Source organism: Rhinopithecus roxellana, chromosome 8 (assembly GCF_007565055.1).
Source record: "Rhinopithecus roxellana isolate Shanxi Qingling chromosome 8, ASM756505v1, whole genome shotgun sequence".
In the NCBI taxonomy this organism is placed as follows: Eukaryota; Metazoa; Chordata; class Mammalia; order Primates; family Cercopithecidae; genus Rhinopithecus; species Rhinopithecus roxellana.
Window position 1 is genome coordinate 112,926,808 of NC_044556.1, and position 23,088 is coordinate 112,949,895.

General features: G+C 51.2%; 5 non-coding genes across 5 annotated transcripts; all 5 read left to right on the forward strand.

Moving 5' to 3' along the window:
- Nucleotides 1-7,724: 7,724 nt before the first annotated feature.
- On the forward strand, nt 7,725-7,843 carry LOC115899290. The gene has a single exon (XR_004059041.1). It is a non-coding gene; the product is annotated as a 5S ribosomal RNA (ribosomal RNA).
- Nucleotides 7,844-10,775: 2,932 nt separating this feature from the next.
- Nucleotides 10,776-10,896, forward strand: LOC115899503. Its single transcript, XR_004059195.1, has one exon. It is a non-coding gene; the product is annotated as a 5S ribosomal RNA (ribosomal RNA).
- Nucleotides 10,897-14,126: 3,230 nt separating this feature from the next.
- LOC115899401 lies at nt 14,127-14,245 on the forward strand. The gene has a single exon (XR_004059116.1). It is a non-coding gene; the product is annotated as a 5S ribosomal RNA (ribosomal RNA).
- A 2,936-nt stretch (nt 14,246-17,181) lies between these two features.
- Nucleotides 17,182-17,300, forward strand: LOC115899501. Its single transcript, XR_004059193.1, has one exon. It is a non-coding gene; the product is annotated as a 5S ribosomal RNA (ribosomal RNA).
- A 3,192-nt stretch (nt 17,301-20,492) lies between these two features.
- Nucleotides 20,493-20,611, forward strand: LOC115899502. Its single transcript, XR_004059194.1, has one exon. It is a non-coding gene; the product is annotated as a 5S ribosomal RNA (ribosomal RNA).
- The last annotated feature ends 2,477 nt before the right edge of the window (nt 20,612-23,088 follow it).

The following is a 23,088-nucleotide window of genomic DNA, read 5'->3' on the forward strand; positions in this document are numbered from 1 at the left end:
AAGTTGTGCTATGCTGTGTTTTCATCTTCATTCATGTTATGTAGTACAGCTGAGGCCTTGAACAACATGGATTTGAAATGCAAGGGTGCACTTATACAGGACATTGTTTTCAATAAATTAAGTAGGTCCCCACTTCCTTAATTCTGTTCTGTAACCAAGGCAGATTGAAACAGACAGTATTCAAGAGCGCACAACTGAGGACACCGGCCTGCTAACTTTTTTTTTATGCCCAGGTTTACAGGGCCACTGCCAACCTTGGCTCTGTGTGGATGTTGGCCTACTTATGGGGTCCTGGAACCAATCCTGGGATACTGACACCCAACTGTATTTTCTGAATTCTTTGATGTTTCTTCTTTAACCCATTGGTTGTTGTTAAGAAATATCTTCATCCGTTCAAATCATCGAGGCTGGGTAATTTATAAAAACAGACATTTTCTCTCAGTTCTAGGCGGGGTGTCCAAGATCAAGTCATCAGCCCATTCAGTGTCTAACGAGGGCCCAGTCTCTCCTTCCCAGATGACACATGTTGCTTCATCTTTCAGAGGGGAGAAACATTGTGTCCCCACCCGGGGAGACGGAGGAATGAAGCCACTCAAGTCCTTTTCTAAGGGTCTTAATTTCTCCATCAAGGATTCTATCTCATGAGATATCGCCTCTAAAGACCCACCTCTTTACCCTTTTATTTATTTATTTATCATTTATTTGAACAGGGTCTCATTCTATTGCCCCTTTGCAGGCAGTAGCCTGTAGCCTGATCATGGTGACGGACGCCTTGACTCCCAGGCTCAACAGTCCTCCTGCTTCAGCCCTGAGTGTGGGACTACAGGCCTGCAAAGCACGCCCCACCTAATTTTGTATTTTTGTATGAGACAAGGTTTTGCCATTTGCCCTGTGGTCTTGAACTCCTGGGCTCGAACAACGACTGCCTTCCCTTCCAAGTGCTGGGATTACAGCGTTAGCCACACCAGGCCAGGCCCACTCTGAAATACTATCTATCGGCAAATAAATTTCAGCCTAAATTTGGGGGACCTTCAGACATAGCAGTGTGTGTTCTTTACTTTCCAGAAAGAAAAAAGGGTCAGTTTATCAGTTTTACTTCTATTATTGATTTTAGTCATTTGTTGTGGTCAGAGAAGATACTTGATACGCTGTTCGCCCTTCGCCAGCCTTGGACGCTCGGGTGGGGGGGCAAAGAGGGGCCTCGCAGGGGCTCCCCGGCGGCCAGGATCCCAAAGATACCTCCGCGACAGGGCGGAGGACGGACGGGGTCCCAGGATCGTGGGCCCCTGGCCTGACGCCTCGGAGCACTCCCGTTCCGAGCGGGCGACGTGGTGGAAGCTCGGGAGCCTCGGAGCGGGGGAAAGGCGCGGGCGAGCGGTTCGGGGTCCGTCGGGCCCGGCGACCCGGGCTGGCGCTGCGAGCTGGAAGCCGGGGGGCAGACTGGGCACGGGCTCTTGGGGCAGCCAGGCGCCCGTGCTGGCGTCTACGGCCATACCACCCTGAACGCGCCCGATCTCTTGTTGATCTCGGAAGCTACGCAGGGTCGGCCTGGTTGACTTGGTGGGGAGACCGCTGGGAATACCGGGTGCTGTAGGCTTTTTTGCTTGTTTCTTGTTTCCTTTCTTTTCTCCTTCCTTTTTCCCTTCTCTCCTCTCCTTCTTCTCTTTCTTTCCTTCTTTCTTTCTTTCTTCTTTTTTCTCTTCTTTCTCTCTTCTTTTCTTTCTTCTCTCCTCTTTCTTCTTTCTTTCTCTCTCTCTTTTTTCTCTCCTTCTCCTTTCTTTCTTTTCTCTTTTCTTCCCTTCTCTTCTTTCCTTTCTTTCTTTCTTTTTTCTTTCTTTCTTCTCTTTCTTTCTTTTCTTCTTTCCTTCTTCTTTTTTCCTTCTTCTTTCTTTCTTTTCTTTTTCTTCCTCTTCTTTCCTTTTTCTTTTCTCTCTTTTTTCTTTCTTTCCTTCTTCTCTTTTCTTTCTTCTCTTTCTTCTCTCTTTTTCTTTCTTCTTTCTCTCTTTTTTCTTCTTCTTTCCTTCTTTCTCCTCTTCTTTTTCTCTTTCTCTCTCTTTTTCCTTCTTTCTTTTTCTTCTCTTCTTCTTTCTCTTCTTTCTTTCTTTTTTTTTCTTTCTTTCTCCTCTCTCTCGTCTCTTTCTCTCTCTTCTCCTTTCTTCTTTCTTTCTTTTCTTTCTTTTCTTTCTTTCTCTTTCTTTTTTCTCTTTTCTTCTTTCTTTCTTTCTTTCTTTTCTCTTCTTTCTTTCTTCTTCTTTCTCTTCTTTTCCTTTTTCTTCCCCGACGGAGTCTCGCTCAGTCACCCAGCTGGAGCGCAGTGGCTGATCTCGGCTCACTGCAAGCTCGCCTCCCGGTTTCACGCCATTCTCCTGCCTCAGCCTCAAGCGGCTGGACTACAGGCGCCGCCCACCGCCCGCTCGGCTCATGTTTTGTAGTTTAGTAGAGAGACGGGGTTTCACCGTGTTAGCCAGGCGGTTGGATCTCCTGACCTCGTGATCCACCCGCTCGGCCTCCCAAAGTGCTGGGATTACAGGCGTGACCACGCGCCCGGCTGCTGTGGCTTTTGTGGCTTCCCTCTCCCTCCCTTGCCCCTCTATCGCCATGCTTCCCGAAACTCCCCGGGCTCTGCTCCCCCTTTGTCGCCCCGCCTACACCCCCGCCGCAGCCGGGGACCTCCTTCATGGGGGTCCGCCACCAAGCACACCGGGCAGCGATCCACCGCTTCGCCCTCGCCGCGCCCGGCCAGGAGCCCGAGCCCGGCTCAGCCCCGAGGCAGGGGGCGGAACCCAAAGGCGCAGGCGCGGGTTCCTGCCGTTCCGGTGCCTCCCGCTCCGCGAACGCCAGGCGATTCAATCCACTCGTCGGGCGGGCGCCGCCGCAACCTTCCAAACCGGGGAGAAGGGGCGGGCAGGCCAGGGGTGCCACAGCGCAGCCAAGACCTCCGCTCCAGAACGCAGGGGCTGCTTTATCGGGGGGGGAAGGACATCATGCTTCGCCAGCCACCAGGAAACAGTCCTGGGCACCCGGATTCCATGCCCACCACTTCGTGAAACTCCAGTCCGAGGACACGCCAGAGACCCAGGCCACGGGCCCCGTGGGCACGCCCGGTGCCACGGCTCCCGCCAAAAAGGGCGGGCGCACTCTGCAAATCAAGGGGCCCACCGCCCACGCAACAGAGCACAGGGAAGGTGCCAACAGGAAGGAGCTACGAAACCACCCCCAAAGAACAGCCATTAATCAAGACAAAAACCCGTTCCAGCGCTCCGTTTGCTCCTCTGCAGTGGACGGCCTGGCCACCGTTCTGGCCCAGCCCAAGTCCCTCACCCTATCCCGGCCTGTTTCAAAAGGGCCCTGCCTACCGGCAGCAGGCGCTCCCTTCCAAGGCTCTATCGCTCTCGCTCTCTAGCTCCTGCCCTCTCCTCTTCTGGGTTTGCCCCTGCACCTCGCGACTACTTCTGTCGCCCTTTCCTCTTCTCTTTCTCGCCTTCTTTCTTCTCTTCTCTTCTCTCTCTCTCTCTCTGTTTCCTCTCTCTGTCTCTGCCTCTTTGTCTCTTACCTCTCCACCTCCCCTGTCATCTCTCGATCGCTGTTCTCTTCTGGGTTTCAATTCTCCCATCTATCCCTCCTTGTCTCCTTCAGCGTTTGTGTGTGCACATGTGTGTGTTGTGTGTGTGTGTGTGTGTGTGTTCTGTGCGTGTGTGCGTGCGCGTGTGTGTGTGTGTCTGTGTGTGGTTGTGCGCGCTGCGCTGAGCGAGGCGGTGTTGTGTTGTGAGGCGGGGTGTGTGGGTTCCCGCGCGCGAGCGACCCGGGTATGTCTGTGTGTGGGGCTGTGGATTTGCTCCTGGTGGTGGTGGGTTGTGTTCTGGGTTTCTCTCAGCCCCTCTCGCCCGGGATCAGGCTTCCGGCTCTAGTGCCCCCCGGGGCCACAAGCAGGGCCCTCCCCCACACCCCAGCCCCCACGGGCTCTTGCCACCGCGCCGGGTCTTGGTGGGACAAGCGACGTGGGGGGGTCTGTTGTGAGAAAAAAGGCCACGCGCGGCTGGGCCGGCTGTTGCCTCTGCCAGCCCGACGGCTTGGGTGGGTGGGGCCAGAGGGGGCCTCGCACGCAGCTCCCAGCGGACAGGGATCCAAAGAATCCCTTGCGACAGGGCGGAGGACCGGACGGGTCCCAGGATCGTGGGCCCTGGGCCCTGACGCCTCGGAGCACTCCCTGTTCCGAGCGGCCCGACGTAGTGGAAGCTGCGGGAGCTCCGGAGCCGTGGGAAGGCCGTGGGCGACGCCGGCTGCGGGGATCCGATTTAGCCCGGCGGACCACCGGGCTGGCGGTGCCGGCTGGAGCCGGCGGGCAGGGCTGGGCGGCTCTTGGGGGCCCAGGCGCCATGTGCCGGCGTGCACGGCCATACCACCCCTGGAACGCGCCCGATCTCGTCCCTGACTCGGAGCTACGGGCCAGGTGCGGGCGTTAGTACTTGGTATGGGAAGACCGCCTGGAATAACGCGGTGCATGTGGTAGGGACCTTTTTCGTTGCTTTCTTGTCTTCTGTTCTTTTCTAAACCCTCTTCCCTTCTTCCTTCTCTCACTTTCTTCTTCTTCTTTCTTTCTTTTCTTTCTTTCTCTCTTATTTTTTCTTTCTTTCTTTCTGTTTTCTTCTTTCTCTCTCTCTCCATATCTGCCTATTCTTTCTTTTCTTCTTTCCTTCCTCTACTTTAAATCTTTTCTTTTTATTTTCTTGCTATCTTTTCCTTTTCTTCTATTTAGCTCTCTTTCTTTCTTTCTTTCTTTCCTTCTTTCTTTATATCTCTCTCTCCCTCTTTCTATCTCGCTCTTTCTCTCTCTCTTTCTTTCTTTCCTTCTTACTTCCATTTTTTCTTTTTCTTCCCTTGCTATCTTTCCTTTCTCCCTTTATCTTTCATTCTTTTTCTTTCTTTCGTGTGTCTTTCCTTCTTTCTTTCTTTCTTCCTCTCTGTCTCTCTTTCTCTCTTTCCTTCCTCCTTTCCTTCTTTCTTTCTCTCTCCCTCTTTCTTTCTCACTCTTTCTCTCTCTCTTTCTTTCCTTCTTTCTTTCATTCTTTTCTTTTTCTTCCCTTCCTATCTTTCTTTTCTTTCTTTCTTCTTTCTTTCTTTCTCCTGTCTGTCTTTTTCTTTCTCTCTCTTTATCTTTCTTTATTTCATTCTTTCCTTTCCTCTTACTTTTCTTTCTTTCTCACTTTCTTCCTTTCTCTTTCTTTTCTTCTTTCTTCTGTCTTTGCCTCTTCCTTCCTTCCTTCCTTCCTTCCTTCCTTCCTTCCTTCCTTCCTTCCGTCCTTTCTGTCTGTCTTTCTTTCTGTCTTTCTTTTTTACCTTTTTCTTCTAGACAGAGTCTCGCTCTCTCACCCAGCCTGGAGTGCAGTGGCAAGATCTCGGCTCACTGAAAGCTCCGCCTCCCGGGGTCACGCCGTTCTCCTTCCTCAGCCTCCTGAGTAGCTGGGATTACAGGCATGCACCATCACACCTGGCTAATACTGTATTTTCAGTAGAGACGGGTTTTCTCCATGTTGGTTAGTTTGGTCTGGAACTCCCAACCTCTGGTGATCCACCCACCTTCCCAAAGTGCTAGGATACCCAAAGTGCTAGGATGAAAGGCGTGAGTCACCAGCGCCCGGTCAGACTAGGGGTTTAGTTTTAGGCTTCTGCTTGGCTTTCCTTTTCTGTGATGCATTTCACCTCACAGTCCTAGGATATGGTGAGGATTTTTATACATCGATCTTCATATGGGATATTCTTCTACAGTTTTCTCTTGTAAAATCTTTGTCTTGCTTTGGTATCAGGGCAATTGTAGCCTCATAGAAAGGGTTAGGGAGTACTCCCTCCTCTTCCAGTTTTTCAGAGGATTAGGAAAGATTACTATCAGTTCTCTAAATATTTGATAGAGAAGTCAAGGCCAAGGCTTTCAGCCTCCCAAGTCGCTGGGATTACAGGCGCCTGCCACCACAACCGGCTAATTTTGTCTTTTCAGCAGAGACAGGGTTTCTCCACGTTGTTCGGGCTAGTCTCGAACTCCTGACCTCAGGTGATTCGCTCACCTCAGCCTCCCAAAGTGCTGGGATTACAGGCACTAACCACGACGCCCGGCTTTCTTTTGGTTTTCTGAAGGTAAGCATTTCCCGCTATAAATTTCCCTGTTAGCACTGCTTTTACTGCATCCCAAAGTTGTGCTATGCTGTGTTTTCATCTTCATTCATGTCTGAGTACAGCTGAGCCTTGAACAACATGGATTTGAACTGCAAGGGTGCACTTATACAGGAATTGTTTTCAATAAATACAGTAGGTCCTCTGACTTCCTTAATTCTGCTTCTGTAACCAAAGGCAGATTGAAAAGACAGTATTCACAGAGCGCAAAACCTGAGGACACAGCGGCCTAACTTTTTTAATGCCCAGGTTTTACAGGGCCAACTGCAACACTTGACTCTGTGTGGATGTTGGCCTACTTATGGGGTCCTGGAACCAATCCCCTGTGGATACTGACACCCAACTGTATTTTCTGATTTCTCTTGTGGTTTCTTCTTTAACCCATTGGTTGTTTAAGAAAATATCTTAATCCGTTCAAATATCTGAGGCTGGGTAATTTATAAAAAACAGACATTTATTTCTCTCAGTTCTAAAGGCTGGGGTGTCCAAGATCAAGTCATCAGCCCATTCAGTGTCTAACGAGGGCCCAGTCTCTCCTTCCCAGATGACACAATGTTGCTTCATCTTTCAGAGGGGAAGAACATTGTGTCCCCACACGGAGGAGACGGAGGGAATGAAGCCACTCAAGTCCTTTTCTAAGGGCTCTAATTTCATCCATAAGGACTTCTATCCTCATGAGATAATCGCCTCCTAAAGAACCCACCTCTTTACCCTTTTATTTATTTATTTATCCATTTATTTGAGACAGGGTCTCATTCTATTGCCCCTTCTGCAGTGCAGTAGCCTGTAGCCTGATCATGGCTGACGGCAGCCTTGACCTCCCAGGCTCAACCAGTCCTCCTGCTTCAGCCTCCTGAGTAGCTGGGACTACAGGCCTGCACCAGCACGCCCACCTAATTTTGTATTTTTTGTAGAGACAAGGTTTTGCCATTTTGCCCTGGCTGGTCTTGAACTCCTGGGCTCGAACAATCTGACTGCCTTTCCCTTCCAAAGTGCTGGGATTACAGCGTTAGCCACCACCCCAGGCCAGTGCCCACCTCTGAATACTATCATATCGGCAAATAAATTTCAGCATATAAATTTTGGGGGACATTCAGACCATAGCAGTGTGTTCTTTACTTTCCAGAAAGAAAAAGGGTCAGTTTATCAGTTTTACTTCTATTATTGATTTTTAAGTCTATTTTGTTGTGGTCAGAGAAGATACTTGATACGCTGTTCGCCCTTCGCCAGCCTTGACGGCTCCGGGTGGGGGGGCAAGAGGGGGCCTCGCAGGGGCTCCCCGGCGGCCAGGGATCCAAAAGAATACCTCCGCGACAGGGCGGAGGACCGGACGGGGTCCCAGGATCGTGGGCCCTGGGCCCTGACGCCTCGGAGCACTCCCTGTTCCGAGCGGGCCCGACGTGGTGGAAGCTCGGGAGCTCGGGAGCCGGGGAAAGGCCGCGGGCGAGCGGTTCGGGGGTCCCGATCGGAGCCCGGCGACCCCGGGCTGGCGCTGCGAGCTGGAAGCCGGCGGGCAGGCCTGGGCCGGGCTCTTGGGGCAGCCAGGCGCCCGTGCTGGCGTCTACGGCCATACCACCCTGAACGCGCCCGATCTCGTCTGATCTCGGAAGCTAAGCAGGGTCGGGCCTGGTTAGTACTTGGATGGGAGACCGCCTGGGAATACCGGGTGCTGTAGGCTTTTTTGCTTGCTTTCTTGTCTTGCTTGCTTTCTTTTCTACCTTCCTTTCTTCCCTTCTCTCGCTCTCCCTTCTTCCTTTCTTTCCTTCTTTCTTTCTTTCTTTCTTTCTTTCTCTCTTTCTCTCTTTCTTTCTATCTCTCCCTCTTTCTATCTCGTTCTTTCTCTCTCTTTCTTTTTTTCTCTCCTTCTTACTTTCATTCTTTTCTTTTCTTCCCTTCCTAGCTTTCCTTTCTTTCTTTATCTTTCTTTCTTTCTTACTGTCTTGCTTTCTTGCTGTCTTCTGTCTTTCCTTCTTTCTTTCTTTCCTTCTTACTTTCATTCTTTTCTTTTTCTTCCCTTACTATCTTTCCTTTCTTTCTTTATCTCTCTTTCTTTCTTCTGTCTTTCCTTCTTTCTTGCTTTCTTTCTTCCTCTCTCTCTTATCTCTTTTTTTCCTTCCTACTTTCTTTCTCTCTTTGTTTTCTTTATTTCTTTCCTTCTTTCTCCCTCTTTCTTTCTTGCTCTCTCTCTCTCTCTTTCTTTCCTTCTTTTCTTTTTCTTCCCTTGCTATCTTTCTCTTCTTTCTTTCTCTTTCTTTATTCTTTCTTTCTCCTATCTCTCTGTCTCTTTCTCTCTCTTTCTCTTTCTCTCGTTCTTTCCATTTTTCTTGCTTTTCTTTTTTCTCACTTTCTTTTCTTCCTTTCTCTTTCTTTCTTTCTTTCTTTCCTTCTTTCTTTCCTTCTTTCTCTCTTTACTTTTTCTTCCAGACGGAGTCTCGCTCAGTCACCCAGCCTGGAGCGCAGTGGCAAGATCTCGGCTCACTGCAAGCTCCGCCTCCCGGGTTCACGCCATTCTCCTGCCTCAGCCTCCCAAGCGGCTGGGACTACAGGCGCCCGCCACCGCGCCCGGCTCCGGCTCATGTTTTGTAGCTTTAGTAGAGACGGGGTTTCACCGTGTTAGCCAGGCGGGTCTGGATCTCCTGACCTCGTGATCCACCCGCCTCGGCCTCCCAAAGTGCTGGGATTACAGGCGTGATCCACCGCGCCCGGCCTGCTGTAGGCTTTTGTGGCTTCCCCTCTCCCTCCCTTGCCCCTACTATCGCCATGCTTCCCGAACTCCCCGGACTCTGCTCCCCCTTTGTCGCCCGCCTACACCCCCGCCGCAGCCGGGGACCTCCTCCTGGGGGTCCGCCACCAAAGCACCACCGGGCAGCGGCATCCCACCGCTTCCGCCTCGCCGCCGCCCGGCCAGGAGCCCGAGCCCGGCTCCAGCCCTGGAGGGCAGGGGGCCGGAGCCCAAAGGCGCAGGCGCGGGTTCCCTGCCGTTCCCGGTGCCTTCCCGCTCCCGGAACGCCCAGGCGATTCAATCCACTCGTCGGGCGGGCGCCGCCGCAACCTTCCAAACCGGGAGAAGGGGCGGGCAGGGCCAGCGGGTGCCACAGACGCCAGCCAAGACCTCCGCTCCAGAACGCAGGGGCTGCTTTATCCGGGGGAAGGACATTGCTTCGCCAGCCACCAGGAAAACAGTCCCTGGGCACCCGGATTCCCATTGCCACCAACTTCGTGTAAACTCCAGTCCCGAGGACACGCCAGAGACCCAGGCCTCGGGCCCCGTGGGCACGCCCGGTGCCACGGCTCCCGCCAAAAGGGCGGGCGCACTCTGCAAATCAAGGGGCCCACCGCACCGCACCAAGAGCACAGGGAGGTGCCAACACAGGAAGGAGCCTACGAAACCCACCCCCAAAGCAAGCCATTAATCCAAGACAAAACCCGTCTCAGCGCTCCGTTGCTCCTCTCGCATGGACGGCCTGGCCACCCTGTTCTGGCCCAGCCCAAGTCCCCTCCACCCTATCCCGGCCTGTTCAAAAGGGCCCTGCCTACCGGAGCAGGGCGCTCCCTCTCCAAGGCTCTATCGCTCTCGCTCTCTAGCTCCCTGCCCCTCTCTCTTCTGGGTTTGCCCCTGCACCTCGCGCTACTTCTGTCGCCTTTCCTCTCTCTCTCTCTCTCTCTCTCTCTCTCTCTCTCTCTCTCTCTCTCTCTCTCTCTGTCTCTCTCTGTCTCTCTGTCCCTCTCTCTGTCTCTGCCTCTCTCTGTCTCTTTACCTCTCCACCTCCCCTGTCTCTCTCGATCGCTGTCTCTCTCCCTCCCTGGGTTTCAATCTCTCCATCTATCCCTTCCTTGCTCTCCTTCAAGCCGTTTGTGTGTGCATGCATGTGTGTGTCTGTGTGTGTGTGTGTGTGTGTGTGTCTGTGCGTGTGTGCGTGCGCGTGTGTGTCTGTGTGTGTGTGTGCGCGCGCGCGCGAGTGTGTGTGTGTGTCTGTGTGTGAGCGCGCGCGCGTGTGTGGGTTCCCGCGCGCGAGCGACCGGGTATGTCTGTGTGTGGGGCTGTGGATTTGCTCCTGGTGGTGGTGGGGTGTTTCTGGGTTTCTCTCAGCCCCTCTCGCCCGGGATCAGGCTGCCGGCTCTAGTGCCAACCCGGGGCAAAGCAGGGCCATCCCCCCACACCCCAGCCCCCACGGGCTCTTGCCCACCGGCCGGGTCTTGGTCGGGACAAGCGACCGTGGTGGGGGCGTTGTGAGAAAAAGGCCACGCGCGGCTGGGCCGGCTGTTCGCCCTTGGCCAGCCCTGACGGCTCTGGGTGGGTGGGGCCAGAGGGGGCCTCGCAGCAGCTCCCCAGCGGCCAGGGATCCAAAAGAATCCCTCTGCGACAGGGCGGAGGACCGGACGGGGTCCCAGGATCGTGGGCCCTGGGCCCTGACGCCTCGGAGCACTCCCTGTTCCGAGCGGCCCGACGTAGTGGAAGCTCGGGAGCTCCGGAGCCGTGGGAAGGCCGTGGGCGAGCGGCTCGGGGATCCCGATTGGAAGCCCGGCGACCCCGGGCTGGCGGTGCCGGCTGGAAGCCGGCGGGCAGGGCTGGGCCGGGCTCTTGGGGGCAGCCAGGCGCCTGTGCCGGCGTCTACGGCCATAACCACCCTGAACGCGCCCGATCTCGTCTGATCTCGGAAGCTAAGCAGGGTCGGGCCTGGTTAGTACTTGGATGGGAGACCAGCCTGGGAATACCGGGTGCTGTAGGCTTTTTTCGCTTGCTTTCTTGTCTTTCTTTCTTTTCTACCTTCCTTTCTTCCTTCTCTCACTCTCTCTTCTTCTTTCTTCCTCTGTCTTTCTTTCCTTCTTTCTTTCTCTCTTCTTCTTTTCTTTCTTTCTTTTCTTTCTTCCTTCTTCTCTCTCTCTCCATCTCGCTCTTTCTCTTTCTTTCGTTCCTTCTTACTTCACTCTTTCTTTTTCTTCCCTTGCTATCTTTCCTTTCTTTCTTTAGCTCTCTTTCTTTCTTTCTTTCCTTCTTTCTTTATATCTCTCTCTCCCTCTTTCTATCTCGCTCTTTCTCTCTCTCTTTCTTTCTTTCCTTCTTACTTCCATTTTTTCTTTTTCTTCCCTTGCTATCTTTCCTTTCTCCCTTTATCTTTCATTCTTTTTCTTTCTTTCGTGTGTCTTTCCTTCTTTCTTTCTTTCTTCCTCTCTGTCTCTCTTTCTCTCTTTCCTTCCTCCTTTCCTTCTTTCTTTCTCTCTCCCTCTTTCTTTCTCACTCTTTCTCTCTCTCTTTCTTTCCTTCTTTCTTTCATTCTTTTCTTTTTCTTCCCTTCCTATCTTTCTTGTCTTTCTTTCTTCTTTCTTTCTTTCCTTCTTTCTTTCTTTCTCCTGTCTCTCTGTCTTTTTCTTTCTCTCTCTTTATCTTTCTTTATTTCATTCTTTCCTTTCCTCTTACTTTTCTTTCTTTCTCACTTTCTTCCTTTCTCTTTCTTTTCTTCTTTCTTCTGTCTTTGCCTCTTCCTTCCTTCCTTCCTTCCTTCCTTCCTTCCTTCCTTCCTTCCTTCCTTCCGTCCTTTCTGTCTGTCTTTCTTTCTGTCTTTCTTTTTTACCTTTTTCTTCTAGACAGAGTCTCGCTCTCTCACCCAGCCTGGAGTGCAGTGGCAAGATCTCGGCTCACTGAAAGCTCCGCCTCCCGGGGTCACGCCGTTCTCCTTCCTCAGCCTCCTGAGTAGCTGGGATTACAGGCATGCACCATCACACCTGGCTAATACTGTATTTTCAGTAGAGACGGGTTTTCTCCATGTTGGTTAGTTTGGTCTGGAACTCCCAACCTCTGGTGATCCACCCACCTTCCCAAAGTGCTAGGATACCCAAAGTGCTAGGATGAAAGGCGTGAGTCACCAGCGCCCGGTCAGACTAGGGGTTTAGTTTTAGGCTTCTGCTTGGCTTTCCTTTTCTGTGATGCATTTCACCTCACAGTCCTAGGATATGGTGAGGATTTTTATACATCGATCTTCATATGGGATATTCTTCTACAGTTTTCTCTTGTAAAATCTTTGTCTTGCTTTGGTATCAGGGCAATTGCTAGCCTCATAGAAAGGGTTAGGGAGTACTCCCTCCTCTTCCAGTTTTTCAGAGGATTAGGAAAGATTACTATCAGTTCTCTAAATATTTGATAGAGAAGTCAAGGCCAAGGCTTTCAGCCTCCCAAGTCGCTGGGATTACAGGCGCCTGCCACCACAACCGGCTAATTTTGTCTTTTCAGCAGAGACAGGGTTTCTCCACGTTGTTCGGGCTAGTCTCGAACTCCTGACCTCAGGTGATTCGCTCACCTCAGCCTCCCAAAGTGCTGGGATTACAGGCACTAACCACGACGCCCGGCTTTCTTTTGGTTTTCTGAAGGTAAGCATTTCCCGCTATAAATTTCCCTGTTAGCACTGCTTTTACTGCATCCCAAAGTTGTGCTATGCTGTGTTTTCATCTTCATTCATGTCTGAGTACAGCTGAGCCTTGAACAACATGGATTTGAACTGCAAGGGTGCACTTATACAGGAATTGTTTTCAATAAATACAGTAGGTCCTCTGACTTCCTTAATTCTGCTTCTGTAACCAAAGGCAGATTGAAAAGACAGTATTCACAGAGCGCAAAACCTGAGGACACAGCGGCCTAACTTTTTTAATGCCCAGGTTTTACAGGGCCAACTGCAACACTTGACTCTGTGTGGATGTTGGCCTACTTATGGGGTCCTGGAACCAATCCCCTGTGGATACTGACACCCAACTGTATTTTCTGATTTCTCTTGTGGTTTCTTCTTTAACCCATTGGTTGTTTAAGAAAATATCTTAATCCGTTCAAATATCTGAGGCTGGGTAATTTATAAAAAACAGACATTTATTTCTCTCAGTTCTAAAGGCTGGGGTGTCCAAGATCAAGTCATCAGCCCATTCAGTGTCTAACGAGGGCCCAGTCTCTCCTTCCCAGATGACACAATGTTGCTTCATCTTTCAGAGGGGAAGAACATTGTGTCCCCACACGGAGGAGACGGAGGGAATGAAGCCACTCAAGTCCTTTTCTAAGGGCTCTAATTTCATCCATAAGGACTTCTATCCTCATGAGATAATCGCCTCCTAAAGAACCCACCTCTTTACCCTTTTATTTATTTATTTATCCATTTATTTGAGACAGGGTCTCATTCTATTGCCCCTTCTGCAGTGCAGTAGCCTGTAGCCTGATCATGGCTGACGGCAGCCTTGACCTCCCAGGCTCAACCAGTCCTCCTGCTTCAGCCTCCTGAGTAGCTGGGACTACAGGCCTGCACCAGCACGCCCACCTAATTTTGTATTTTTTGTAGAGACAAGGTTTTGCCATTTTGCCCTGGCTGGTCTTGAACTCCTGGGCTCGAACAATCTGACTGCCTTTCCCTTCCAAAGTGCTGGGATTACAGCGTTAGCCACCACCCCAGGCCAGTGCCCACCTCTGAATACTATCATATCGGCAAATAAATTTCAGCATATAAATTTTGGGGGACATTCAGACCATAGCAGTGTGTTCTTTACTTTCCAGAAAGAAAAAGGGTCAGTTTATCAGTTTTACTTCTATTATTGATTTTTAAGTCTATTTTGTTGTGGTCAGAGAAGATACTTGATACGCTGTTCGCCCTTCGCCAGCCTTGACGGCTCCGGGTGGGGGGGCAAGAGGGGGCCTCGCAGGGGCTCCCCGGCGGCCAGGGATCCAAAAGAATACCTCCGCGACAGGGCGGAGGACCGGACGGGGTCCCAGGATCGTGGGCCCTGGGCCCTGACGCCTCGGAGCACTCCCTGTTCCGAGCGGGCCCGACGTGGTGGAAGCTCGGGAGCTCGGGAGCCGGGGAAAGGCCGCGGGCGAGCGGTTCGGGGGTCCCGATCGGAGCCCGGCGACCCCGGGCTGGCGCTGCGAGCTGGAAGCCGGCGGGCAGGCCTGGGCCGGGCTCTTGGGGCAGCCAGGCGCCCGTGCTGGCGTCTACGGCCATACCACCCTGAACGCGCCCGATCTCGTCTGATCTCGGAAGCTAAGCAGGGTCGGGCCTGGTTAGTACTTGGATGGGAGACCGCCTGGGAATACCGGGTGCTGTAGGCTTTTTTGCTTGCTTTCTTGTCTTGCTTGCTTTCTTTTCTACCTTCCTTTCTTCCCTTCTCTCGCTCTCCCTTCTTCCTTTCTTTCCTTCTTTCTTTCTTTCTTTCTTTCTTTCTCTCTTTCTCTCTTTCTTTCTTTCTATCTCTCCCTCTTTCTATCTCGTTCTTTCTCTCTCTTTCTTTTTTTCTCTCCTTCTTACTTTCATTCTTTTCTTTTTCTTCCCTTCCTAGCTTTCCTTTCTTTCTTTATCTTTCTTTCTTTCTTACTGTCTTGCTTTCTTGCTGTCTTCTGTCTTTCCTTCTTTCTTTCTTTCCTTCTTACTTTCATTCTTTTCTTTTTCTTCCCTTACTATCTTTCCTTTCTTTCTTTATCTCTCTTTCTTTCTTCTGTCTTTCCTTCTTTCTTGCTTTCTTTCTTCCTCTCTCTCTTATCTCTTTTTTTCCTTCCTACTTTCTTTCTCTCTTTGTTTTCTTTATTTCTTTCCTTCTTTCTCCCTCTTTCTTTCTTGCTCTCTCTCTCTCTTTCTTTCCTTCTTTTCTTTTTCTTCCCTTGCTATCTTTCTCTTCTTTCTTTCTCTTTCTTTATTCTTTCTTTCTCCTATCTCTCTGTCTCTTTCTCTCTCTTTCTCTTTCTCTCGTTCTTTCCATTTTTCTTGCTTTTCTTTTTTCTCACTTTCTTTTCTTCCTTTCTCTTTCTTTCTTTCTTTCTTTCCTTCTTTCTTTCCTTCTTTCTCTCTTTACTTTTTCTTCCAGACGGAGTCTCGCTCAGTCACCCAGCCTGGAGCGCAGTGGCAAGATCTCGGCTCACTGCAAGCTCCGCCTCCCGGGTTCACGCCATTCTCCTGCCTCAGCCTCCCAAGCGGCTGGGACTACAGGCGCCCGCCACCGCGCCCGGCTCCGGCTCATGTTTTGTAGCTTTAGTAGAGACGGGGTTTCACCGTGTTAGCCAGGCGGGTCTGGATCTCCTGACCTCGTGATCCACCCGCCTCGGCCTCCCAAAGTGCTGGGATTACAGGCGTGATCCACCGCGCCCGGCCTGCTGTAGGCTTTTGTGGCTTCCCCTCTCCCTCCCTTGCCCCTACTATCGCCATGCTTCCCGAACTCCCCGGACTCTGCTCCCCCTTTGTCGCCCGCCTACACCCCCGCCGCAGCCGGGGACCTCCTCCTGGGGGTCCGCCACCAAAGCACCACCGGGCAGCGGCATCCCACCGCTTCCGCCTCGCCGCCGCCCGGCCAGGAGCCCGAGCCCGGCTCCAGCCCTGGAGGGCAGGGGGCCGGAGCCCAAAGGCGCAGGCGCGGGTTCCCTGCCGTTCCCGGTGCCTTCCCGCTCCCGGAACGCCCAGGCGATTCAATCCACTCGTCGGGCGGGCGCCGCCGCAACCTTCCAAACCGGGAGAAGGGGCGGGCAGGGCCAGCGGGTGCCACAGACGCCAGCCAAGACCTCCGCTCCAGAACGCAGGGGCTGCTTTATCCGGGGGAAGGACATTGCTTCGCCAGCCACCAGGAAAACAGTCCCTGGGCACCCGGATTCCCATTGCCACCAACTTCGTGTAAACTCCAGTCCCGAGGACACGCCAGAGACCCAGGCCTCGGGCCCCGTGGGCACGCCCGGTGCCACGGCTCCCGCCAAAAGGGCGGGCGCACTCTGCAAATCAAGGGGCCCACCGCACCGCACCAAGAGCACAGGGAGGTGCCAACACAGGAAGGAGCCTACGAAACCCACCCCCAAAGCAAGCCATTAATCCAAGACAAAACCCGTCTCAGCGCTCCGTTGCTCCTCTCGCATGGACGGCCTGGCCACCCTGTTCTGGCCCAGCCCAAGTCCCCTCCACCCTATCCCGGCCTGTTCAAAAGGGCCCTGCCTACCGGAGCAGGGCGCTCCCTCTCCAAGGCTCTATCGCTCTCGCTCTCTAGCTCCCTGCCCCTCTCTCTTCTGGGTTTGCCCCTGCACCTCGCGCTACTTCTGTCGCCTTTCCTCTCTCTCTCTCTCTCTCTCTCTCTCTCTCTCTCTCTCTCTCTCTCTGTCTCTCTCTGTCTCTCTCTGTCTCTCTGTCCCTCTCTCTGTCTCTGCCTCTCTCTGTCTCTTTACCTCTCCACCTCCCCTGTCTCTCTCGATCGCTGTCTCTCTCCCTCCCTGGGTTTCAATCTCTCCATCTATCCCTTCCTTGCTCTCCTTCAAGCCGTTTGTGTGTGCATGCATGTGTGTGTCTGTGTGTGTGTGTGTGTGTGTGTCTGTGCGTGTGTGCGTGCGCGTGTGTGTCTGTGTGTGTGTGTGCGCGCGCGCGCGAGTGTGTGTGTGTGTGTCTGTGTGTGAGCGCGCGCGCGTGTGTGGGTTCCCGCGCGCGAGCGACCGGGTATGTCTGTGTGTGGGGCTGTGGATTTGCTCCTGGTGGTGGTGGGGTGTTTCTGGGTTTCTCTCAGCCCCTCTCGCCCGGGATCAGGCTGCCGGCTCTAGTGCCAACCCGGGGCAAAGCAGGGCCATCCCCCCACACCCCAGCCCCCACGGGCTCTTGCCCACCGGCCGGGTCTTGGTCGGGACAAGCGACCGTGGTGGGGGCGTTGTGAGAAAAAGGCCACGCGCGGCTGGGCCGGCTGTTCGCCCTTGGCCAGCCCTGACGGCTCTGGGTGGGTGGGGCCAGAGGGGGCCTCGCAGCAGCTCCCCAGCGGCCAGGGATCCAAAAGAATCCCTCTGCGACAGGGCGGAGGACCGGACGGGGTCCCAGGATCGTGGGCCCTGGGCCCTGACGCCTCGGAGCACTCCCTGTTCCGAGCGGCCCGACGTAGTGGAAGCTCGGGAGCTCCGGAGCCGTGGGAAGGCCGTGGGCGAGCGGCTCGGGGATCCCGATTGGAGCCCGGCGACCCCGGGCTGGCGGTGCCGGCTGGAAGCCGGCGGGCAGGGCTGGGCCGGGCTCTTGGGGGCAGCCAGGCGCCTGTGCCGGCGTCTACGGCCATACCACCCTGAACGCGCCCGATCTCGTCTGATCTCGGAAGCTAAGCAGGGTCGGGCCTGGTTAGTACTTGGATGGGAGACCGCCTGGGAATACCGGGTGCTGTAGGCTTTTTCGCTTGTCTTGTCTTTCTTTCTTTTCTACCTTTTTTTTCTCACTCTCTCTTCTTTCTTTTTCTCTTTCTTTCTTTTCTTTCTTTCTTCTTTCTTTCTTTTTTTTTTCTTTCTTTTTTCTTTCTTTCTCTTCTCTCCATCTCGCTCTTTCTTTCTTTCGTTCCTTCTTACTTTCACTTTTCTTTTTTCCCTTGCTATCTTTCCTCTTTCTTTAGCTCTCTTTCTTTCTTTCTTTTTTTTTTTTTATATCTCTCTCTCCCTCTTTCTATCTCGCTCTTTCTCTCTCTTTCTTTCTTTCCTTCTTACTTCCATTTTTTTTTTTCTTCCCTTGCTATCTTTCCTTTCTCCCTTATTTCATTCTTTTCTTTCTTTCGTGTGTCTTTCCTTCTTTCTTTCTTTCTTCCTCTCTGTCTCTCTTTCTCTCTTTCCTTCCTCCTTTCCTTCTTTCTTTCTCTCTCCCTCTTTCTTTCTCACTCTTTCTCTCTCTCTTTCTTTCCTTCTTTCTTTCATTCTTTTCTTTTTCTTCCCTTCCTATCTTTCTTGTCTTTCTTTCTTCTTTCTTTCTTTCCTTCTTTCTTTCTTTCTCCTGTCTCTCTGTCTTTTTCTTTCTCTCTCTTTATCTTTCTTTATTTCATTCTTTCCTTTCCTCTTACTTTTCTTTCTTTCTCACTTTCTTCCTTTCTCTTTCTTTTCTTCTTTCTTCTGTCTTTGCCTCTTCCTTCCTTCCTTCCTTCCTTCCTTCCTTCCTTCCTTCCTTCCTTCCGTCCTTTCTGTCTGTCTTTCTTTCTGTCTTTCTTTTTTACCTTTTTCTTCTAGACAGAGTCTCGCTCTCTCACCCAGCCTGGAGTGCAGTGGCAAGATCTCGGCTCACTGAAAGCTCCGCCTCCCGGGGTCACGCCGTTCTCCTTCCTCAGCCTCCTGAGTAGCTGGGATTACAGGCATGCACCATCACACCTGGCTAATACTGTATTTTCAGTAGAGACGGGTTTTCTCCATGTTGGTTAGTTTGGTCTGGAACTCCCAACCTCTGGTGATCCACCCACCTTCCCAAAGTGCTAGGATACCCAAAGTGCTAGGATGAAAGGCGTGAGTCACCAGCGCCCGGTCAGACTAGGGGTTTAGTTTTAGGCTTCTGCTTGGCTTTCCTTTTCTGTGATGCATTTCACCTCACAGTCCTAGGATATGGTGAGGATTTTTATACATCGATCTTCATATGGGATATTCTTCTACAGTTTTCTCTTGTAAAATCTTTGTCTTGCTTTGGTATCAGGGCAATTGTAGCCTCATAGAAAGGGTTAGGGAGTACTCCCTCCTCTTCCAGTTTTTCAGAGGATTAGGAAAGATTACTATCAGTTCTCTAAATATTTGATAGAGAAGTCAAGGCCAAGGCTTTCAGCCTCCCAAGTCGCTGGGATTACAGGCGCCTGCCACCACAACCGGCTAATTTTGTCTTTTCAGCAGAGACAGGGTTTCTCCACGTTGTTCGGGCTAGTCTCGAACTCCTGACCTCAGGTGATTCGCTCACCTCAGCCTCCCAAAGTGCTGGGATTACAGGCACTAACCACGACGCCCGGCTTTCTTTTGGTTTTCTGAAGGTAAGCATTTCCCGCTATAAATTTCCCTGTTAGCACTGCTTTTACTGCATCCCAAAGTTGTGCTATGCTGTGTTTTCATCTTCATTCATGTCTGAGTACAGCTGAGCCTTGAACAACATGGATTTGAACTGCAAGGGTGCACTTATACAGGAATTGTTTTCAATAAATACAGTAGGTCCTCTGACTTCCTTAATTCTGCTTCTGTAACCAAAGGCAGATTGAAAAGACAGTATTCACAGAGCGCAAAACCTGAGGACACAGCGGCCTAACTTTTTTAATGCCCAGGTTTTACAGGGCCAACTGCAACACTTGACTCTGTGTGGATGTTGGCCTACTTATGGGGTCCTGGAACCAATCCCCTGTGGATACTGACACCCAACTGTATTTTCTGATTTCTCTTGTGGTTTCTTCTTTAACCCATTGGTTGTTTAAGAAAATATCTTAATCCGTTCAAATATCTGAGGCTGGGTAATTTATAAAAAACAGACATTTATTTCTCTCAGTTCTAAAGGCTGGGGTGTCCAAGATCAAGTCATCAGCCCATTCAGTGTCTAACGAGGGCCCAGTCTCTCCTTCCCAGATGACACAATGTTGCTTCATCTTTCAGAGGGGAAGAACATTGTGTCCCCACACGGAGGAGACGGAGGGAATGAAGCCACTCAAGTCCTTTTCTAAGGGCTCTAATTTCATCCATAAGGACTTCTATCCTCATGAGATAATCGCCTCCTAAAGAACCCACCTCTTTACCCTTTTATTTATTTATTTATCCATTTATTTGAGACAGGGTCTCATTCTATTGCCCCTTCTGCAGTGCAGTAGCCTGTAGCCTGATCATGGCTGACGGCAGCCTTGACCTCCCAGGCTCAACCAGTCCTCCTGCTTCAGCCTCCTGAGTAGCTGGGACTACAGGCCTGCACCAGCACGCCCACCTAATTTTGTATTTTTTGTAGAGACAAGGTTTTGCCATTTTGCCCTGGCTGGTCTTGAACTCCTGGGCTCGAACAATCTGACTGCCTTTCCCTTCCAAAGTGCTGGGATTACAGCGTTAGCCACCACCCCAGGCCAGTGCCCACCTCTGAATACTATCATATCGGCAAATAAATTTCAGCATATAAATTTTGGGGGACATTCAGACCATAGCAGTGTGTTCTTTACTTTCCAGAAAGAAAAAGGGTCAGTTTATCAGTTTTACTTCTATTATTGATTTTTAAGTCTATTTTGTTGTGGTCAGAGAAGATACTTGATACGCTGTTCGCCCTTCGCCAGCCTTGACGGCTCCGGGTGGGGGGGCAAGAGGGGGCCTCGCAGGGGCTCCCCGGCGGCCAGGGATCCAAAAGAATACCTCCGCGACAGGGCGGAGGACCGGACGGGGTCCCAGGATCGTGGGCCCTGGGCCCTGACGCCTCGGAGCACTCCCTGTTCCGAGCGGGCCCGACGTGGTGGAAGCTCGGGAGCTCGGGAGCCGGGGAAAGGCCGCGGGCGAGCGGTTCGGGGGTCCCGATCGGAGCCCGGCGACCCCGGGCTGGCGCTGCGAGCTGGAAGCCGGCGGGCAGGCCTGGGCCGGGCTCTTGGGGCAGCCAGGCGCCCGTGCTGGCGTCTACGGCCATACCACCCTGAACGCGCCCGATCTCGTCTGATCTCGGAAGCTAAGCAGGGTCGGGCCTGGTTAGTACTTGGATGGGAGACCGCCTGGGAATACCGGGTGCTGTAGGCTTTTTTGCTTGCTTTCTTGTCTGCTTGCTTTCTTTTCTACTTCTTCTCCTCTCTCCTTCCTCTCTCTTCCCTTCCTTCCCCTTCTTCTTTCTTTCATTTCTTTCCTTTCTTTCTTTCTTTCTTTTCTTTCTTTCTTTCTTTCTTCTCTTTCTCTCTTCTTTCGTATCTTTTTCCTATCTATATGGGGAGGAGAGCAATTATCTCTCTTTCTCTCTCTTTTTCTTCCCTACTATCTTCCTTCTTTCTTTATCCTCTTTTTTCTTCTGTCTTTCCTTCTTTCTTGCTTTCTTTCTTCCTCTCTAACTCTCTTATCTTTCTTTCCTTCCTACTTTCTTTCTCTCTGTTTTCTTTGTTCTTTCCTTCTTTCTCCCTCTTTCTTTCTTGCTCTCTCTCTCTCTTTCTTTCCTTCTTTTCTTTTTCTTCCCTTGCTATCTTTCTCTTCTTTCTTTCTCTTTCTTTATTCTTTCTTTCTCCTATCTCTCTGTCTCTTTCTCTCTCTTTCTCTTTCTCTCGTTCTTTCCATTTTTCTTGCTTTTCTCTTTTCTCACTTTCTTTTCTTCCTTTCTCTTTCTTTCTTTCTTTCCTTCTTTCTCTCTTTACTTTTTCTTCCAGACGGAATCTCGCTCAGTCACGCAGCCTGGAGCGCAGTGGCAAGATCTCGGCTCACTGCAAGCTCCGCCTCCCGGGTTCACGCCATTCTCCTGCCTCAGCCTCCCAAGCGGCTGGGACTACAGGCGCCCGCCACCGCGCCCGGCTCCGGCTCATGTTTTGTAGATAGACTTTCTTGTCTTTCTTTCTTTCTTTTCTACCTTCCTTTCTTCCCTTCTCTCACTCTCTCTTCTTTCTTTCTTTCGACTTTCTTTCTTTTGTTTCTTTCTTTCCTTCTTTTTTCTTTCTCTCCCTCTTTCTATCTCGCTCTTTCTTTTTCTTTCTTTCTTTCTTTCCTTCTTTCCTTCTTACTTTTATTGTTTTCATTTTCTTTCCTTATTGTCTTTCTTTCTTTTTCTTTCTTCTTTCTTTCTTTCTTTCTTTCTTTCTTTCTTTCTTTCTTTCTTTCTTTCTTCTGTCTTTCCTTGTTTCTTTCTTTTTTCCTCTCTATCTCTATATCTTTCTTTCTATCTTTATTACCTTCCTACTTTCTTTCTTTCTCTGTTTTCTTTCTTTCTTTCCTCCTTTCTTTCATTCTTTTCTTTTTCTTCCCTTGCTATCTTTCTGTTCTTTTTTTCTGTTTCTCTCTGTGTCTCTTTCTCTCTCCCTATTTGTTTATTTCGTTCTTCCCTTTTTTGTTGCTTTTCTTTCTTTCTCACTTTCTTTTCTTTCTGTTTCTCTGTCTCTCTCTCTTGCTTTCTTGTTTTCTGGCTTTCTTGCTTTCTTTCCTGCTTTCTTTCCCCTTTCTTCCAGACGGAGTCTCGCTTTGTCACCCAGCCTGTAGTTCAGTGGCAAGATCTGGGCTCACTGCAAGCTCCGCCTCCCGGGTTCACGCCATTCTCCTGCCTCAGCCTCCCAAGCAGCTGCGACTACAGGCGCCCGCCACCACGCCCGGCGCATGTTTTTTTTTTTTTTTTTTTTTTTTTTTTTTAGTAGAGACGGGGTTTCACCGTGTTAGCCAGGCTGGTCTGGATCTCCTGACCTCCTGATCCATCCGCCTTGGCCTCCCAAAGTGCTGGGATTACAGGCGTGATCCAGCGCCCCCGTCTGTGTAGGCTTTTGTGGCTTCCCCTCTCCCTCCCTTGCCCCTACTGTCTCCATGCTTCCCAACCGCCCCTGACTCTGCTCCCCCTTGTCACCTGGCTTCACAGCCGGGGACCTCCTCTTGTGGGCCTTTCACGAAAGCACCACCGAGCAGGAGCATCCCACCGCTTCCGCCTCGCCGCCGCCTCTCCCGGAGCCAGGCTCTAGCTAGATGCATATCTGATTGTCTCCTTTGGGTACGCTAATTGAAAACTCTAAGAATGCAACCGTTTGTCTCTAACCTATCTGTCACCTGGAAGCTCCCTCCTGCTTTGCTTTGAGTCTTCCTGCCTTTGCTTCAAGTTGTCCTGCGTTTCCAGACGCAACCCATGTACTTCTTACCTATATTGATTGATGTCTCATGTCTTCCTAAAATCTATAAAAGTAAGCTGTGCCCCAACCACCTTGGGCACATGTAGTCAGGACTTCTTGAGGCTGTGTCACGTCCTCAACCTTGGCAAAATAAACTTTCTGAATTAAATAAATAAACTCAGACCTGTCTCAGATTTTCTGGGTTCACACATACATCTAAAGATTACCAGATTGTTTTGTTTCTGTCAAAGCTGGACCTGATGTTAAAATTGGGTTTTTTTTTTTTTTTTAGTCCGTTTCCTATGAATTAACATTGCCCTTCAGCTACAGGCCAGATGACTCCCCTCCCAGCTGTGGTGGAGCCTTCCTCACTGAATGAGGAGTCAGGGAAGAGAAGAAGAATATGAGCTGCTTGTGGGCAAGCCAGCTCTGGAA